At 35.3% G+C, this 14,078-nt stretch overlaps 1 long non-coding RNA gene across 2 annotated transcripts in view; it reads left to right on the forward strand.

The window, feature by feature from the left end:
* Positions 1–14,078, forward strand: part of LOC140844259 (uncharacterized) — an 82,123-nt gene that overhangs the window by 30,104 nt on the left and 37,941 nt on the right. The window contains exon 3 of one of the 2 annotated variants that reach the window (XR_012122409.1): positions 12,799–13,193. The exons of the other annotated variant lie outside the window; for it this stretch is intronic. This is a non-coding gene — a long non-coding RNA (uncharacterized lncRNA). Of the gene's footprint in view, positions 1–12,798; positions 13,194–14,078 lie in introns of those variants that run through there. 2 annotated transcript variants of the gene reach the window in all.

A 14,078-nucleotide genomic window follows, 5' to 3' on the forward strand; every position in this document is an offset into this window, starting at 1 on the left:
TCCATATCTTGGCTATTGTAAAAAGTGCTGCGACAAACATAGGGGTGCATATGTCTTTTTGAATCTGAGAAGTTGTATTCTTTGAGTAAATTCCAAGGAGTGGGATTCCCAGGTCAAATAGTATTTCTATTGTTATTTTTTTGAGGAACTTCCATATTGCTTTCCAGAGTGGTTGAACTATCTTACATTTCCACCAGTAGTGTAGGAGGGTTCCGCTTTCTCTGCATTCTTGCCAGCATTTGTTGTTCTTAGTCTTTCCGATGCTGGCCATCCTTACTGGTGTGAGGTGATATCTCATTGTGGTTTTAATTTGTATTTCCCTGATGATTAGTGATGTGGAGCACCTTTTCATGTGTCTGTTGACCATCTGAAATTCTTCATTCGAAAACTGTCTCTTCATATCCTCTGCCATTTGTTAATTGGGTTATTTGATTTTTGGGTTTTGAAGCATGTAAGTTCTTTATATATTTTGGATGTTAATCCCTTTTTGGGTATCTCATTTACAAATATATTCTCCCATACTGTAGGATGCCTTTTTGTTCTGTTGATGGTGTCCTTTGCTGTACAGAAACATTTTAGTTTGATGTAGTCCTATGAGTTCATTTTTGCTTTTGTTTCCCTTGCTTGAGGAGATGTGCTCACAAAGAAGTTGCTCATGCTTATGTTTAGGAGATTTTTGCCTATGTTGTCTACTAAGAGTTTTGTGGTTTCATGACTTACATTCAGGTCTTTGATCCATTTCAAGTTTACTTTTGTGTATGGAGTTAAACAATAATCCAGTTTCATTCTCTTGCATGTATCTGTCTAGTTTTGCCAACACCAGCTGTTGAAGAAGCTGTCATTTCCCCATTGTATGTCCATGGCTCCTTTATCATATAATAGTTGAGCATATATGGTTGGGTTTTTATCAGGCCTCTCTAGCCTGTTCCATTGGTCTATGAGTCTGTTCTTGTGCCAGTACCAAATTGTCTTGATTACTGTGGCTTTGTAGTAGAGCTTGAAGTCAGTGAACATAATCCTTACTGCTTTATTTTTCCTTCTCAGGATTGCTTTGGCTATTTGGAGACTTATGTGGTTTCATATGAATTTTAGAACTGTTTGATCTAGTTCGTTGAATAATGCTGTTGGTATTTTGATAGGGATTGCATTAAATCTGTAGATTACTTTAGGCAGGATGGCCATTTTGACATTAATTCTTCCTATCCATGAGCATGGGATGTGTTTCCATTTATTGGTATATTCTTTAATTTCTCTTATGAGTGTCTTGTAGTTTTCAGAGTACAGGTCTTTCACTTCCTTGGTTATGTTTATTCCTAGGTATTTTATTCTTTTTGATGCAACTGTAAATGTAATTGTTTTCCTGATTTCTCTCTCTGCTAGTTCATTGTTAGTGTATAGTAATGCCATAGATTTCTGTGTATTAATTTTGTATTCTACAACTTTGCTGAATTCAGGTATTAAATCTAGTAGTTTTGGAGTGGAGTCTTTAGGGTTTTTTATGCACAGTATCATGTCATCTGCAAAGAGGAACAGTTTAACTTCTTCCTTGCCAATCTGGATGCCTTTTATTTCTTTGTGTTGTCTGATTGCCATGGCTAGGTCCTCTAGTACTATGTTGCATAGAAGTGGGGAGAGTGGACATCTTTGTCTTGTTCCCCATGTTAAAGGAAAAGCTTTCAGTTTCTTGCTGTTAAGTATAATGTTGACTGTGGGTTTGTCATATATGGCCTTTATTATGTTGAGGTACATGCACAATATCATGTCATCTGCAAAGAGGAACAGTTTAACTTCTTCCTTGCCAATCTGGATGCCTTTTATTTCTTTGTGTTGTCTGATTGCCATGGCTAGGTCCTCTAGTACTATGTTGCATAGAAGTGGGGAGAGTGGACATCTTTGTCTTGTTCCCCATGTTAAAGGAAAAGCTTTCAGTTTCTCGCTGTTAAGTATAATGTTGACTGTGGGTTTGTCATATATGGCCTTTATTATGTTGAGGTACTTGCCCTCTATATCCATTTTGTTGAGAGTTTTATCATGAATGGATGTTGAATTTTGGCAAATGCTTTTTCAGCAGCTATGGAGATGATCCTGTGGTTTTTGTCCTTTTTGTTTATGTGGTGGATGTTGTTGATAGATTTTGGAATGTTGTACCATCCTTGCATCCCTGGAATAAATCCTACTCGATTATGATATATGATCTTTTCATGTATTTTTTAATTTGGTTTGCTAATATTTTGTTGAGTATTTTTTGTATCTATGTTCATCAGAGATATTGGGGGAATTTTCTTTTTTTGTGCTGTCTTTGCCTGGTTTTGGTATTAGAGTGATGCTGGCCTCATAGAATGAGTTTGGACGTATTCCCTCTACTTCAACTCTTTGGAAAACTTTTAGGAGGATGGGTGTTAGGTCTTTAAGAAATGTTTGATAAAATTGAGCGGTCAAGCCATCTGGTACAGGGGTTTTGTTCTTAGGTAGGTTTTTGATTATCAGTTCAATTTCATAGCTGGTAATTGGTCTGTTCAGATTTTCTGTTTCTTCCTTGGTCAGTCTTGGAAGGTTGTATTTTTCTAGAAAGTTTTCCATTTCTTCTAGGTTATCCAGTTTGTTACCATATAATTTTTCATAGTATTCTCTAATAATTCTTTGTATTTCTGTAGTGTCCATAGTGATTTTTCCTTTCTCATTTTTGATTCTGTTTATGAGTGTAGATTCTCTTTTTTTTTATTCATAAGTCTGGCTAGGGGTTTATCTATTTTGTTTATTTTCTCAAAGAACCAGTTCTTGCTTTCCTTTATTCTTTCTATTATTTTATTCTTCTCAATTTTATTTATTTCTACTCTAATCTTTATTATGTCCCTCCTTCTACTGACTTTGGGCCTCATTTGTTGTTAATTTTTCTAGTTTCATTAATTGTAAGTTTAGACTGCTTAGATGGGATTGTTCTTCTTTCTTGAGGTAGGCCTGAATTGCAATATACTTTCCTCTTAGCACGGTCTTTGCTACGTCCCACAGATTTTGTGGTGTTGAATTATTGTTGTCATTTGTCTCCACATATTGCTTGATCTCTGTTTTTATTTGGTCATTGATCCACTCGTTATTTAGGAGCATGTTGTGAAGCTTCCATGTGTCTGTTGGATTTTTCAATTTCTTTGCATACCTTATTTCTAGTTTCATACCTTTGTGGTCTGAGAAACTGGTTGGTACAATTTCAATCTTCTTGAATTTCCTAAGGCTCTTTTTGTGACCTTCTATATGATCTATTCTTGAAAATGTTCCTTGTGCACTTGAGAAGAATGTGTATTCTGCTGCTTTTGGGTGTAGAGTTCTGTAGATGTCTGTTAGGTCCATCTGTTCTAATGTGTTTTTCAGTGCCTCTGTGTCATTACTTATTTTCTGTCTGGTTGATCTCTCCTTCAGGGTGAATGTAGTGTTGAAGTCTCCTAGAATGAATGCATTGCATTCTATTTCTCCTTTTAATTCAGTTAGTATTAGTTTCATATATGTATGTGCTCCTGTGTTGGCACATAGATATTTACAATGGTTATATCTTCTGGTTGTACTCGGGGATAGGATTTCAACATATGAATTGGTGGTGGCGGGGGGGATCCAATTCGACCCATAACCACGAAACATGGAAAGGTGGCAGAACATGAATTTGAATTCAGACTCCAGGTCTGTGACTGTTCTGGACCACCACACCTCATGCTTCCATGCAGTATGAAACTGTAAAATGACTGTCAGGAGCTGGAAATGAGCTTCAGAGAGCTGAACTTCTGGGTTGGACTAGTTAACTAAGAAAATAAGCCACAGATAAAAAAACAAGATCCATCTATATAATGCCTTCAAGAGACTCACTTTAAACCCAAAAACATATGCAGACTAAAAGTGAAAGGATGGAAAAAGATATTTCATGCAACTAATAGAGAGAAAAAAGCAAGAGTCGCAGTACTTGTATCAGACAAAATAGACTTCGAAACAAAGAAAGTCACAAGAGACAAAGGATATTGCATAACCCCGAGTACTTCAGAATGTGATTATACTTGAATGTTTTTGAAGAGATACTAAAAATAAGTCCATTGGATTGGGCCCAAATCCAATGTGACAGTTGTCCTTATAAGAAGATGACAGACACAGAAGATCATGTGAAGACACAGGGAGAAGATGGCCATCTACAAGCCAAGGAAACAGGCCTCAGAAGGAACCCACTGTATGGACATATGATCTTGAACTTGTAGCCTCCAGAACTGTGAGGAAATAAATTTCTCACATTTTAAAGCATGCACCTGTGGTGCTTTGTTATAGCAGGTCTAGGAAACTAATAAAACAGTGATTGTGTTACTTTTCCTTGCTCATGTTTTTCTCTTATATATATTGGAAATAAAAAAAATAATTGAGTTACAGCACCACCATTAAAAAAAAAGGCAATCAAATAAAGAGTCTTATAAATATCCAAGAAATAGTAGCTTTTGTTTTAGGCTTTGAAATGTATCACCTTCAGCTCTCTCCTGATTAGCTTTCTTGTTCTAGAAGTTCTCACTTAATGTTGTGCATATACTGGAAGATTACTATTTAATCATATCACTCATCTATGCTAAATGATTTAACAACTCCTAGATGTCCCAAGGACATATTTAAACATCTTGATCTGGGTCTAAAAACAATCTGCTAAAATGGTGCCATCTTATTTTTCCAACTGTGTTTTCTACTAGCCAACTCACATTTACTTCAATTACAATCATGCACTGTCTTCTCCAGAACCTATGATATTTTAGCATTTTTGCCTTTGCACATACTTTTGTTTTGTGCTTGATATCTTCTCCCTCTTTTTCTATTCTCAACCCTCCTCATTCTTTTGTGCTTAAGTTGAAGAAGCATTTTCTTACTCCTGCCTATTTCAAGGAAGTGTTAGGAAATTAAATTATTTAGAGATATATCACAAACTTATTTATTCATCAAACAATTACTGAGAATTCTCTACTAAGAACTGAGCTAGATTTGGATATAGGCAATGGGAAAAATATGACTTTTTCTCCAAGGATTTATAATCTAGAGGGGGAGGCAACTATATTACATGCTGCTAAATATCCTGGTTGATATATGAAAAGGTTGCTTTGTACACAGAGAGGAACATATACATATGAAAGAAGGGCAAAGATGACTTTTAGGAAGAGAGAATATTTGAGCTGAATCATGAAAAATGTAGAAACATAAGCCAGGAAATAAAAGTTTCCAGAAAAGGGCGATATTCAGGGATGTCCTAGTAATTAAACAGAACTGAAGTGTATAAAAAAGAAAACAGTAGGAGGTGGGGAGGAGAAATGAGAAGGAGAAAACCTCAGACATGATAAAGATGTGTTTGATAAATAGAATTCACCATAAGCCAGCCTGAGGCCAACTTGTGACCTTTTTTCCTACTTTGGTCATCCGAGGCCGAAACATACTATGGTCAGTCTATCTCCACCTGCTTGCAAATGGCTCATAGTTAGATACAGAGGTCTTGATATAGGGCATATTATTAATTTTTATGTTTAAAAATACTCTAGTAGAGGAAAATCACAATAAAAATGACATTCATAAAGATTCAAGGATTTCTGTTACACAAGAGAACATATGATTTGGTGACTTTTTCCCAGGACAACAAATAAATGCAGTGCTTTATTATTCTCTTCCCTTTTTCCCTCCAGGCTCTTTCTGTAATTTTTTAAAATCACTCATCATTGTCTGGTCATCCTTTCTTTGATTTCTTGTATAATTAATAATTTACAGGTATAATATCATCGCTTGAAGAAAGAAATTTAGTGGATCTTTATAAGTGTGTTACACTTAGAAGTTTACTTTTAAATGTCATTTTGAGACTTTGCTGTACATGTTATTTTCCTTCTAAAATCATTTAAGGTAAATATTCTTTCACCCTAGACAGTAATTAATATACTTGACAATTTCTGGGCAATACTTAGATGTGAACATAATTTCACATAAATCTGAATTCTGAATAAATAAGAAAGAACAAATAGCAATATTGAGTACTGAGCATATTTGCTGCTCTGTGTATTTAGAACTTTATCTCATTTACATCTCCTAAAACCCGGAAAAGCAGGGATTATTAGCTGGAATTTTATGAATGAAATAAGTGACCATTAAGAGATATTAAGTAATTGACCTTCACTTTGTAATTCTATTTTACAAAACTTCAGTGTTGCCTCATGCATTTCTATTGACAGATGGCATGTTTTCAACTAAACTATGGCTAATTAAAAAATGATGGCATGAGGGGCTTAGGATGATAAACTTTATCATGGACTACCTTACACCTGAGTGCTATCTAAAATCATAAAGACTTTCCCCAGTTTTAATGAAATAACATGTTTGTGAAACTGATAGATTTCTTTGCTTGGATTTAATTAAATGCAATTGGTTTCATATATTTTACTTTGTCTTTTTGTTTTGTTCTGCTTTTATTTTTGTTTTTTGAGTTGGTGCTGAAATGAACTAAATCCATAAGGGGTTAGAGGAATTCACCAAAGGAAGAAAAGACATATACTATATAGGATCTCCTATTGCATGATGATGGATTTTATAAATAACCAGTGATAATGTTATTTTAAGATTCCCCATGTTAAAAATAGCAAAACAGAGATATAAGTAGTTAATTAGTAAACCTAGGTAACTAACAACTAGTTAATATTGTTGAGAATCAAGTACAGTTGATACAATATCAAACACTCTTCTTTGTCCAAATCTCCATGCTTTTCCAGTCACAATATTTCAAAACGTATCTCATCTTAAATTTTAACAGAGAATTTATGATTTACATTCTATCAATAAAAGCTTTAAGTAATTATTCTGGTCATGCTATAATTTTTCTGAATAAATTCTAAAATAGAAAATCCATGTTATATAAGGCTTTATCGTGGGCTCCACAGAGCAGCATATGTGAAAGTAGTCACATGAATTATTAAGTAAAGATCTGTCCTGCACAAAGAATTCATATTTGATAAGAAAATGTTCTCAAAATATATACCTAAAATGCCCCGGAAGATGACTGGTTAGCCAGAGACCGGTAAGATTCCTCAAGGGAGGAACAACCTAAGACAGGCACAGTCGCAGGGGGGCCATCAGGTGAGAAATTGGGAAACAACAGAGGTGAGGCTTAGAACCTCAACCCCCCCCGTTTTGAGAGAAATCTTCTGCATCCGTGGATGTTTTATTGCCCTTGTCTAGCTTGGATTAATACAGACACACACCTGATCATCTACATTTGCTCTCGTACAACACTAAACTATGTTTTCTACCTTTATCTTGCATCTACCTACCACTTCAGCATTTTATTTAAAATAATAATAATAATAATAAAGGGAGAAATGTGGGATCCACATATAAATCAAGTATAAAAATCAAACGAATATTCATATTTGACCTGTTTATAGTTCATAATGCATGATCAAAACTGAAAGTTTCTGTGATGACTGTCCTTGTACTGTTCACCATGTAAGAACTTACTCACTATGTAAGAATTTGTTCACCATGTAAGAACTTGTTTGTTATGCTTCAGAAGGTCGGAGACTGATGAGAATTAGGCTGGGCGTGGATTAATGATTGTGCATTGCGTCCCCTGTACAGAATTTTATTCTTGTTAACTGTTAACAACCATTTGATCCATAAATATGAGAGATACCCTCTCAAAAAAAAAAAAGAGTAGAGGTGATACTTTGACAATAAACAATGAATAAATGGCTAGTTCATTACAAATATATATATACCTAAAATGAAACTGACACCATCCTAGAGAACCATCATTGTCAGGCTTCTCCCCATAATATACTTTCAGAAATTACGTGTCTTGATAATGTTTGTCTCTTATGTCATCTTTTGATGACATACTATCTGGTTATAAAAATTTTAGTTATAAAATTTCTGTATACTTGCTTCTAAATTCATATTCTTGCAAAAAACCTAAGGTCAGTTTATTTTCAAAGTTTGTAAGTATCATTCTCTATCTATCTACTTGTGTGTTTTTTTTGCCCACTTATAATTTTTCTTTACCCTTAAAATGCAACCGCTTGATTCTATTTGTTAAGTGAAATGGGAAAATAATGATATCATTTATTTCAAATAGCTAAACACCAGGACTGGCATGGACATGAAGAAATAGAATATATACCTGAGTTGACCCAAATTCAGCTGATGATATCCAAAAGTGCTGAAAAGCTTAAAAAGACTGAATTCCTTATGTAACATGAGTCTGCAAGGTGAGGGGGAAGAAAAGTATGTTTAAATATTGTCAGAGAATAGATCATCCTTCCCAAACTCTCTTTCTTCTTTTTTTTCATAAATGATCAAAAATTAAAAGGACATCAACTTCTAGCTTGCTATCACAGTAATATTTTAAATCAACTTTTTTCAGCATTTTGGTGAAAAGAAAGGCTATTTAACAAACAAGAATGATTTGTGTTGTTTGTTAAAATTGTGAGGAAAATGCAAGTATATAAAGATAATTCTGTGGTTTTCATGTCTAAAAATATTCTATATAATGTGTATTTATTAAACCTAGTCCAAAAGAAATGTGTGCATGAGGATTTCTTTTGATGTATGTTCTGTCCAGCATTATTCTGGACATGTGAGCAGAAGAGATGCCTGCCACTTTCCAACAAAAAAGTTGTTCTCCATGTTTTTTCCTTCCCTCTGCTATGATACATGCAATGTTCTGGATAGTGTCTGTTGCATAAGTTTGTAGTGATAGTGTAGAATTGATGGATTCACAGAATCCATCACAGAATCATATAGGGATCAGTTTCCCAATGAATAAGCTCCCGTAAGATAGACATACCCTCAGGGGTCATATTTTAGTACTAGATTAGCCGTTATGTTCAATTACAGCAGCACTTCCCATTCTGTTCTGTTTGTTAGGATAGCACCAGGTTAGAACATGTTTTCAGTAGCCAATTTAATGTGTCTGAAAAATGCCGCCACCTTTCTCCTATAGAGAGAAAATTGGTTACTCTTGACTCACCACCCCCTTCTTCAGCCTATTGGCTGCAGTAGTGTAACTATGAACAAACCTTTGTTGTTGGAAGCCACTGGTGTTATAGAGTCATTTGTTCTTACCACAGCATAACTTGGAGGTGACACTAAGAGAGTAACTCCATAGTGCTGATGTGGTTAATATGAACGTTCTACATTCCCAAACTCTGAACATGAACACTTCATAAAACTGAAGTAGCTATATTAAAATGATATATGATGCCATCTGCTGGTGACTATTGTATTCACTTTTACTTTAGGTCAGGGCATCAATTTGCTTTTTGAAAAGGTATAAATTCAAATAAAGTACACAAAGACACTTCACTGGTATACAATTTTTAATTTTTTAAAAGACTACCTTCCTCCTCATTCTACCTTCTTCAACTGTGGATTTACCTACATATATATACATATATATATATATATATATATATATAAAAGAATACACAATAAACTGTGAACCATGGTTAGGAAGTGATGTGAGAGCGGAGGAATGAGGAGACATAATTTTTTACCTCATATAGATACATATTATTATTTATAAAAATAGTGGTTTAGCTTTTGGTAATAGTTTCACAAATCTATACTTGTCTCCACACTCATCAGGTTGCATATATTATGTATAGTTTTTTATATGTCCAAAAAAATACATAAAACTGAATGGCAGAGGAATATATATATACATATGTATACATATATAAATAAATGTTCATAAACATATATATGTACATATATGTATATCTATGTATATATGGCATCTATCATTTAAAAACAATAATTAAAAAATGTTTTTAAAAGACTACATTAAAATGCTGTTATTTCACTTTACCCCTGTGAACATCATCAAGGATTTTGGAGGTATTTTTGTAAGTCATTTGATTTTGAAGGATTAATTTTTTAGGCATTTGTGTGTTTTGTTCATATTTTAGTGAGACCAATATTATATGTATATAAAATGGAAATCTGGATTTGATTTCTAAGCTGACATATTTAAATGCATGCTACTGAAGTGAAATACAGTTTATCAAAAAATGTTTATTTAATGGAAATGGCCAAATATACTTAAGAGAAAATTAGCCATAATTCATTTTTATGCTATAAAATTTCATGAGTACAATATGACTAGAGTGAAATATGATTCTTTAGAGAAACCTAAAAAAATACACAATATTTTTTTCAGGATTTTTGTTCAGTTTATTTTTGGTAGAGGTGAAATGCCTGACCTTCTTTTGACTTCAAGTGCTGAAGCTCATAGTAGTTTTAAATATCCTACAAACACATCTGTAAACAAAATAAATGCATATAAAATTTATTTGAAATGGATTTCTTACAAGGGGAAACCACCAGGAGTTCTTTTCCCCCTCTTTCAGAACAGAGGCAAGACTTAAGGTTTTCTTTAAAATCTTTTTGTAGGTCAGAAAGTAGCTTTTACCCCATGTAACTATGGAGGGCAGGTCTCAGGATATTGGGTGAATGTTCTAGAATGGCAGATTTTAATTCAGTCTTGGTTGGAGGGGGGTGCTTTCTGACATCTAATCCAATAATTGCAGGTTAAGAAATAATAAGGAAATTAATACACGGATCCTAGTAAACTTTTAAATACTTACCACTTCCCCTCCTTCTTAGTTAAAGAACTTAAATAGATCTTGCTTTTAATTCTGTCTTGGTTGCTTCCCAAGCCTGTGACCTTGGATGAGTGTACTAACTTCTCTGAAACTGTTCTGATTTGTAAAAAGAATAACAATATATTCTTCACTGGCTTAGGGGAGATTAAAATACAGTAAGATACACACAATACTTGGCACAGTTTATGACCAAATACAGGCATCCACACAAGGGAGACTGCCTGGTTTATGAAAGTATGTATTTGTAGGTGAGCAAACCGATGACTTACTCAACTGCGCTTAGGAATCACCCTGCGGAAGTACATCACACAGGTATCATGCAGGTATCCCAGATGATGCTGTGCTTTGGTTTCCTCAAATACCATGACACATGAAGAGATTTGACTAAGAATCTTGTCAATCATGCAGATGCCCAGACCTCACCTCAGAAATTCTGATTAGGAAGACCTGGGATGGAACCTAGGAATTAAAATTTTAGCAATTTTCTCCAGTGGAGTCTGAGCAGGTAGCCTATCTGCTCCCCTTTGAGAAGCTCTTGCTTCATTTTTGCAGGCAAAGTTGGTATTTGTATAACTTTTAGCTCTCTCCAAAAATAATCCAAGGTTTTATCTGAAATGATACTATCTTAATATGCTCATGCTTATATTCATATAGGGATCAGGTTCCCAATGAGTAAGTTCCCATAAAGTCGATATGCCCTCAGGGGTCATATTTTAGTACCAAATTAGCCATTATGTTCAATTACAGCAGCACTTCCCATTCTGTTCTGTTTGTTAGGATAGCACCAGGTTAGAACATGTTTTCAGTAGCCAATTTAATGTGTCTGAAAAATGCTGCCACCTCTCTCCTATAGAGAGAAAATTGGTTACTCTGACTCGCCGCCCCCTTCTTCCTTCTAGAGACCACTCCATCAAAACGACACTTTTTGCCTCTCTGGTTTTCATTGCCTTTGGGATTTGATGGGTATAATCGGTCACCTTGTCTTGAAAGTGACTCAAATGATATTTCACCTCTTGTCACTTGATAGACTGATCTCTCCCTTTACAGGAATGGGTTTGGGTTTCTAACCTACGCTTAGGTCACCTTTGTTGCTCAATCATGCCCTGAATTAAAGCAGCAGTTTGCTAGGTGGTCACAGCGCGAAGTAAGCTTGCCCTCTAGTGGTTTCCGTCCAAATTGCATGACGGGTTTTTTTCTGCCTTCACTGCTGGGAACGGGGTCAATTTAAGTCAGAAATAAATTCATCCACACAAAAAATATATATGTATCTCAGTTCCACCAAATAATATTGTAATTACTGTGAGGGTTTTCCTCGTAGTATTACTTTGGATGAACTGGCACATGTGACACTTCAATAAAAGTAAACTTATTAAGGAATTCTTTAAGAGTTTAAAGGATATTCTTATCGTATAAAGGCAGGAGGAAGCAACTTGCAAGGAGCAGATAGAATTTCTCATGCTCTATCTAGACTTTAGTACCGACAGATTCTATTATAAAACACTTCATTATGGGTGATATTAAAGAATTCATTTTGATTCCCAGGATGTCTGAATTTTCATCTCATCATCTCTCCACTCTGTTAAAAACCTTTCATTGGGTTCTTATTGCCAACAAGTTAAAATATAAACTCCTTGAAAAACATGAATGAGACTCCCAATTTGGATAGCAACAATATGTTAAATCTTTTACTACTCCTTCACTTTGAATTCTGAGATTCTAGCCAAATCATATGTTATCTAGTCAAGTTATATCCATTCATACTTCTGTGCTTTTCCACATGCTGTTCCTTTTACTTTAAATGTCTTTCTTCCCTTCTTCCTTCTTTCCCTCCTTTAGAGACTTGTCCAAACACAGAATTCCTTCTTAACTTACTCTCTGTAGCACTTTCCTGATTTTTCCTTTTCCCAGTTGTGCCTTGAACATTCTACTACATCAGAACTTAATACACTAGCCTGAATTTTTGAGGTCTTAAAGACTGGCAATGTGCCTGTGATCTAAAGCATACTCAAGTAAAACACGCTTATGAATAAAAAATTGATTTAATATGTAAATAAGCTGCATTGTATTTCCAAGTATAAACTGGTGTACCTACTCCGAACTTCTACTTACAACTTTCCTTCTAAAATATCCGTGGTGGTATCTGTCATTTTTGCAGGCCGGTGTCCCTCTCCCAGCGTTTCACTAAGGACTCACAGGGCCATCATGTAGTAGCAGTTCCCGGATTGTCTTCCTATGCTTCCCTGGATTCTCACGTGCATCCAGTGATGTTGACTCCATCCAATTCTGCTTCAGTTAACGATCGTGTGATTTCAGTCTGACTGATGAGAGCATCATATTTTTCTGGCCTTGGTGACTGACTCAAGGATGGACAACATTGAGATCTTTACTAATTCTGGAAAAGAGATTTGTACTTTTCTGCTAACTATGAATCTTGAAAGATGTGAGGAATGGAGCTCCTACCACTATCTTGCTACCACACTAAGCGAACAATTCAATGACAGAGTAGAGAGGCAGAATGTCAATTGATGTTGTTGAGAATATAAATTAAGTCATGCCTCAATAAAGCATATTTTGGAATATGACAAAATTAAAATCGGTTTTTCTCTATTTGTGGAGTCCAGAGGGTCATATCGGTTATGTATATTTTAGTACTTACCCTCACCTAGTCCTTAGTGTTTATCCTTACTGAGCTGGGCTCAAGCAGCAAGAGAGCAAGCAGCCATCCATTGACAATTCTCAATGGTTGGCATAAAAACGCTATGACTGGTTTGGCCCTCAATTTTACTAATTCCAAGATACTGAATTTTGCACCTGTGTCTCAGAGTTCCCCCATGCTTTACACTTCAGTGACCCACAGTGGTAACTTTGCAGTTAGTACACCCTTTGTTATCTGTCTTCCCTGTATCACTTCCACACTTCTCTGTTAGTGGTCCCTGCACCTTCCAAGCAAACTACTTGCACCTGAAATTTTGTCTCAGACTCATCTTCTAGGGGAACCCAATCTAAGTCTAAGACTCTGGGTGTGTGGGTGTGGGTGTGTGAGTGTGAGATATGTGTACTGTATCCTGGGACTTGTATACTAGGACTCTTTTGTAACACTAGGACTCTATGTAGACATCTCACTTTCCTACCTTTATGCTCTAGCTCTTAGAGATCATCACATCGCTTCCAAAAGCTAGTTTAGGGAAATTCCATTGTCCTAGAAAGGGGCAACTTTGTGTATAGGATGGACTGAAGGTGGAAGAAATTGGAGGCAAGAAGGAATGTTTGGTGATCACTGTAATAATCCAGGAAAGAAAAAGTTATATGCTTTATTTCTTGAGTTTCTAAGGTTTTTCTTATGAGTCCTGTCTCAGCTAGGTCCCTTTCAGGTGGTGAGGGATATCAGGTCCAGAAATGGAGAAGTTAAAGATTCTTCAAAATTTTGCCTAGGTC

Source organism: Manis javanica, chromosome 11, assembly GCF_040802235.1.
Source record: "Manis javanica isolate MJ-LG chromosome 11, MJ_LKY, whole genome shotgun sequence".
Lineage (NCBI taxonomy): Eukaryota > Metazoa > Chordata > Mammalia > Pholidota > Manidae > Manis > Manis javanica.